Source organism: Mustelus asterias, chromosome 15 (genome assembly GCF_964213995.1).
Source record: "Mustelus asterias chromosome 15, sMusAst1.hap1.1, whole genome shotgun sequence".
Lineage (NCBI taxonomy): Eukaryota > Metazoa > Chordata > Chondrichthyes > Carcharhiniformes > Triakidae > Mustelus > Mustelus asterias.
This window is the reverse complement of record NC_135815.1, coordinates 59,254,691-59,261,552: the sequence shown is the minus strand read 5'-3', so window position 1 is coordinate 59,261,552 and position 6,862 is coordinate 59,254,691. Positions and strand designations below refer to the sequence as shown.

Below are 6,862 nucleotides of genomic sequence, written 5' to 3'. Positions count from 1 at the left end.
CTGCTCTGCCCAAGATCGCAAGGAACTACAAAGGGTCATGAATGTTGCCCCATCCAGCCTCCCACCCATTTGACTCTGTCTACACTTCCCACTGCCTCGGCAAAGCAGCCAGCATAATTAAGGACCCCACGCACCCCAGATATTCTCTCTTCCACCTTCTTTCATCGGGAAAAAGATACAAAAGTCTGAGGCCACTTATCAACCGACTCAAGAACAGCTTCTTCCCTGGTGCCGTCAGACTTTTGAATGGACCTACCTCACACTAAGTTGATCTTTCTCTACACTCGAGCTAGGACTGTAACACTACATTCTGCACTCTCTCGTTTCCTTCTCTACAAACGGTACGCTTTGTCTGTATAGCGCCAGAAACAATACTTTTCACTTTATGCTAATACATGTGACAATAACAAATCAAATCAAAGATGGAAAAAGGACCATCAATAAATGTCTGGCATTTTTCTTTTTAAAAGATTATTTTCCATCTCTAACAAAAGTGCCACATTCTGGATGAACATATATGTGCAGTCAAAACACAGCACCCTTATACACTATAGGTACCAAATATGAAGGGCTCGCGGGGAGATTTCGCAATGGTGGATGGGACCCCCTGATTCCAGGATTGTCAGCCCCATTCCGAGTGCCCTCAATTTTCATCAGGGTATGATAAGGGTATCGGTCATAAACCTGCACCCTGTACTCCCGACCTGCCGGGGATGGGCATTTCTTAGCTCTCTGAAATTTTCATGGGTTGGGCAAGATTTTCAATGAGTTAAAGATGTGTACGTTCGGTGAATTGACCCTCAGTGTCCAAGGATGTGTAGGTTAGGTGATTCGGAATGATTAATGCGTGGGGTTATGGCGATAGGGTGTAGGACTGGGCCTGGGCAAGATGCTCTTTCAGACAGCATATTTGATGGGTTTAATTCAAGGACTGAAATTGTACTGATTGGAGGTGGATGGGGGGGCAGCAGAAAAATATTTTTGCTAGGATATGGTTCTACTTGTATTAGTCCCCTCAGTAACTCATCCGCATGTCATTCTTGAGAGGTAAAGAGTGTCAGTAAACTATTTAAATTGTGGAGAAAGGCCAGAGGACAACCAAAACCAGGCCTCACCAATTTCAACAAATGAGTACCTTCACCTCTGGAGTAATGAGAGGGGAATGAAATTGGATGCAGTTTACATGGGCTTGAAGGTGACAAAACGTAACAGACTGCAAGTCAAATAAAAGCTCAAGGAAATGAAGGGCAATTAGAATAGAAGAGTGGTTAGGTAGCACAAGATAAAGCATAGGCAAATCAGGTATGTACTCGAATTGGAAGGAAGTGCCTCCTGATGCCCCTACAAGTGTATGAGCTGGTGCTTAATGCATTCACATTATTTATTAATGACGAAGATAATAAAATAAACTCATGTATCTAAGTTTGCCAATGACACAAAAATAATGAGTAGTGTGGATAGGAGCATAAAATGACAAAAAGATAATTGACATTTAAATGAGTGGGGAAAATTGTGGTAGCTGGATTTCAAAAATACTGCCAACAGTAGCCACTGTGAAGCAGGTCTGCATGTTAAGACAAAACATTTCTGAAGTTATATGAATGATCTACTTCCTCCTGCAGCTGCCCCCCCCACACCCCCCCGCCACCCACCACAACCCACCCCCCCACCCACCACAAACCCCCCCCCAACCAACAAAACCCCCCCCCCCACCCACCACAACCCCCCCCCCCACCCACCACAACCCCCCCCCCCACCCACCACAACCCCCCCCCCCACCCACCACAACCCCCCCCCCACCCACCACAACCCCCCCCCCCCACCCACCACAACCCCCCCCCCCACCCACCACAACCCCCCCCCCCCACCCACCACAACCCCCCCCCCCCACCCACCACAACCCCCCCCCCCCCCACCCACCACAACCCCCCCCCCCCACCCACCACAACCCCCCCCCCCCCACCCACCACAACCCCCCCCACCCACCACAACCCCCCCCCCCACCCACCACAACCCCCCCCCCCACCCACCACAACCCCCCCCCCCCACCCACCACAACCCCCCCCCCCCACCCACCACAACCCCCCCCCCCCCACCACAACCCCCCCCCCCCACCCACCACAACCCCCCCCCCCCACCCACCACAACCCCCCCCCCCACCCACCACAACCCCCCCCCCCCCCCCACAACCCCCCCCCCACCCACCACAACCCCCCCCCCACCCACCACAACCCCCCCCCCCACCCACCACAACCCCCCCCCCCACCCACCACAACCCCCCCCCCCACCCACCACAACCCCCCCCCCCACCCACCACAACCCCCCCCCCCCACCCACCACAACCCCCCCCCCCCACCCACCACAACCCCCCCCCCCACCCACCACAACCCCCCCCCCCCACCCACCACAACCCCCCCGCCACCCCCACCCCAGAACTTGCAAAAAGCGGTGACTCCTGTCCAGCCTACAATTTCATGGACACCAGTCCTACATCAACTCAAGTCTATTCTTCACATGTGATATTGGAGAGTGAACAGAGGCCATTTACCTTCACAGCAGCACCCGCTACAGTAGTATCAATACACATTTTGGAAAGGTTTAAGAACAGTAAATCTGGCTGATTTCCCCCTTCTCTTTAACCCAATAATATTGTAAGCACATTGATCACCTTCTGCCCTAGCCATGGGCAGCCATCTCTGAGATCAAATCGAGAGTTCTTCTGATCAGGACCATAAGATGTAGATCATTAACACATTGCATCATTGGATCAGCCTATCTATCACCGCTTAGTAATGGTGAAGGATTCTTAATGCCCATTTAACTCAACAAGCAGCAGGGACTGCTGGGAGCCGTTGGTGATAAAACATTCTCGCATTTCAAAGTCAAGGTTCAGCAAGAGGATGTTCTACCCGATATTTCATAGAATCCCTACAGTGCAGAAGGAGGCCATTTGGCCTATCGAGTCTGCACCGACAACAATCCCACCCAGGCCCTATCCTTATATCCGAAGTAATCCCTCTGACACTAAGGGGAAATCCCACCCAGACCTGTTCCCCGTAACCCCAATTATTTACCTCACTAATCCCCCGAACCTACACATCTTTGGAGTATCTACTTGGGCAGAATTTTTAACTATTTGGCAAAATGGCACAGCAGGCAGGAAAAACGGCAGCATGACCAGCTTCCTCCACTGTATGGTGAATCTCTTGGCGAAACCCACAATGCCACAGGGCAGCCTCAGCAGTTTAGGATTTTAAAAGGGTGACCCGACTTTTAAACATGAAAGTAGAAACACCCGCCAACCATTGAACTCTCGTCCATCTCCACCACCCCCCCACCATCACCACAACATCCCCGTCCACCACAATACAGCCATCCTACCCCTACCACTGTCCTGATCAGGGGGAGCAGTGCATAGGCTTGACCTCCCCTTTCCCCCCACCTCCAGTAGGTTCTGCTCACCAAGTGCACATTGTGGGGGACCTGTCGTGATTCACAAATTTAACATGGAGGGGCTATCATGCATAAAGGCCTGATAATGCCATTTAAATGTATTCAAATAGGGGTCCTGACATTAAACGTCCGATGCCCATTACATTGCTGGCGGGAAGCGGGAACAATCCAGCGGGAAAATCACACTGGCATAAAAGCTATTTTGGGACTCCTGCTGGCTTTTCCACCCCTGCCGATGTTCCCGCCCCCCCCAAAAAAACTGGAGCGAACCCCCCCCACTTTAGAATTTTTAACAACGAAGTCAAAATGATAATATTTTGTAGAAGGATAAATAATTGGGCCACTTAGTAATTTACCCTGGAATATTCCTTTAATAAAACATACCTTCCATAACATACGCAGAACAAGTTGGGAAGGTGTGAGGGTGGTGTGTGCAATGGAAGGGGGGAGGGATAATATAAATCTGGATAATAATCAATTATGTATACAGAAAAAACATCAGTTACATATTAGTTAATTTACAAACTAATATTTTAGCACTAGTGTTGCACAACATATAGAGAAGTACTGAATACACTGAAATATTTAGCCTTCCAGTCATGTGAAAACTTTTCAAAAATTCTAAACATATGTCAGTTGTCTTTAAGTGTTCATAGTCTCAGTTGTACAACACATATACTTTATCGAAGGGTTTCCAAACAAAGAAAATAAGGGCAAGGTTATTCAGCGTCACTGACGAGATGATTACCTTAATGGAAGTGGAGCCAGTCGTCTTACTCACGCCCACATGATTGACTGATGGCTCTGAAAGATAAACAGACAAATCAAATTACACCTCTAGTACTTAACTGGAACTGAAGCTTAAAACAGCAATTTCATATAAAAAAAAGTATTTCGGGACATATTGTATTCACTTGAATTTCCCTTTATAAGATCAACTTTTTGCCAGCTCACTGCACATATTTAGCAAGTGTCATAGTACTGTGCCGTCAAAGGGAAAACAGTTCTGGGTTTATTCTATGCTGATTAGGCCAGGGGCATTCAAACCTTTCACTAGGGACCTCCCTCTAAGTTATGCAAATTTTACAGCACGCTCCCCCATCCTATCACAACATAAGTATTTGCTGTCAAAACATTAGTTACAATTAAACATATATATATTTTTTTCATTTTATTTTATGGGTAACTTGTTGTTGGTGCTTGTTTTTACATCATTCTGTGGCCTCCCTCTATCCATAACTTCCTTGAGGGCCTGTAACCATCTGGATCTCTGCAATCCACCAATTCTGGCCTCTTGCACATCCTGTATTTTCGTTGCTTCACCACTGTTGTCCGAGCCATTAGCTGGCTAGCATTTCAAAGCTAAATCTCCCTGTCTCTCCACCCTTCCTTTAAAACTCTCCTTAAAATTCACCTCTTTAATTGATCTTTTAACTACCAGCACTGATATTTTCTTTTCTGGCTCAGCGTCATTTTGTTTGATAACATGCGTGTGAAATGCATTTTCAGATGTTTTACTATTTTAAAAGGTGCTTTATAAATGAAAGTAGTCATTGTTAAATATGGGGAATTCCAGGACTCTGCATGTGGCAGAAGGATTGTTCAGTAAAAAGAACAGAAACGCCCCGGAAACTGGTTTAAATCTGTTGCGAATTATCCAGCAGGTATCATTGGATACTTTGAAGTTTCACTAAACTCAATATAATCATTCAGCTTCAGAAATTTCAGCTTCAATTGTGCATTATTTTCTGCAACTTTCAAAACTTCTCAACAAATTTTGAATTCCCCAAAATTTCTGGAAGACTTTTTTCCCCATTGACTTTAGAATCCTCCTTCTCTTCGCTGAAATTACTAATTAAATACTACTCCCTGCTCGATGCACTGAGTGACAGATGCTCTGGCCAATCCACTATCCCAGGAGCTCTTTGATTTAATTTATTGTCACATGTATTAGCATACAGTGAAAAGTATTGTTTCTTGCGCACTATAGAGACAAAGCATACCGTTCATAGAGAAGAAAACGAGAGAGTGCAGAACGTAGTGTTACAGTCATGGCTAGGATGTAGAGAAAGTTCAACTTAGTGCGAGGTAGGTCCATTCAAAAGTCTGATGGCAGCAAGGAAGAAGCTGTTCTTGAATCAGTTGGTACGTAACCTCAGACTTTTATATCTTTTTCCCGACAGAAGAAGGTGGAAGAGAGAATGTCCGGGTGCATGGACTCCTTAATTATGCTGGCTGCTTTGCCGAGGCAGTGGGAAGCGTAGACAGAGTCAATGGATGGGAGGCTGGTTTGCGAGATGGATTGGGCTACATTCGTGACCTTTTGTAGTTTTTCGTGGTGTTAGGCAGAGCAGGAGCCATACCAAGCTGTGATACAACCAGAAAGAATGCTTCCTATAGTGCATCTGTAAAAGTTGGTGAGAGTTCTAGCTGACATGCCAGATTGTCTTAGTCTTCTGAGAAAGTAGAGGTATTGGTGGGCTTTCTTAACTATAGCGTTGGCATGGGGGGACCAGGACAGGTTGTTGGTGATCTGGACATCTAAAAAACTTAAAGCTCTCAACCCTTTCTACTTCATCCTCTCCGCAAAGGCCCAGAAACAGGAACAGGTGACAGGGTGCTGGGGCAGGCCCGGGGGAGGGGTGTGTGTGTGTGTGTGTCAATAACTGTCACATACCTCACCAGATGTAGGAAAATGTAGGTTCATAGCACCAAGTCATAATACTTATTTGGAGAGTCAGTGTAGACATTTGGGCCAAATGGCCTTCTGCACTGTAATATGTATGTACAGTTGGAGCCAACCTCCCCAAACCTGCAACAGGTAATCTTCTGACACAAGGTTCCTGCAGAGGAACCACATCAAACCACATCTTTGGGGCTGAAAGAGTTGTCTACTTATTAACATTCCCTGCATCATTTCTATTTGTCCTTTATAAAAGTGACCATTTCCCTTTTAGAAGCCATCATTCTCACCAACGTCACCCCAAAAAAATTTGCTTGCAAATTTTTCTCCAATTTCTCACTTGTTTTGTTGTTGATTTACAATTATTGCTTTCTAGTTACTGACTCATTGACCAGTAGAAATGCTTTTACCCTATTCTTGTTTAAACCCCTCTATTTTGAATGCTTCCAACAAATTTCTCCACCTTCCTTGTTCCAATCCAGACCCTGTAAGTCTTTCAAATAAAACCAGTCATCCTTGTTCCATAAAAATTAAAAGTTATAAGAGATTAAAATATCTGGATTGTTTATATTCACAAATCGATATCGGTGCCGTGGTTTTAAAACCAATTGTTCCTTGGATTCCAATTGTTTTTTTAATTGTTCATTTCAAAAAGGGAAAAAAACATTTCTCCATCTCATGGGTTAGCAGAAGCAATACTCAAATTGCCCTTTGATGTTTACCATT

At 45.9% G+C, this 6,862-nt stretch overlaps 1 protein-coding gene across 1 annotated transcript in view; it reads right to left on the bottom strand.

Annotated features, from left to right (window-relative positions):
* LOC144504529 (rho guanine nucleotide exchange factor TIAM2-like) overlaps positions 1-6,862 on the bottom strand; it is a 314,348-nt gene that overhangs the window by 270,950 nt on the left and 36,536 nt on the right. Inside the window, exon 2 of the mRNA XM_078229959.1 lies at positions 4,202-4,257. The gene's annotated coding sequence lies outside the window, so the exon portion shown is untranslated. The remainder of the gene's footprint in view (positions 1-4,201; positions 4,258-6,862) is intronic.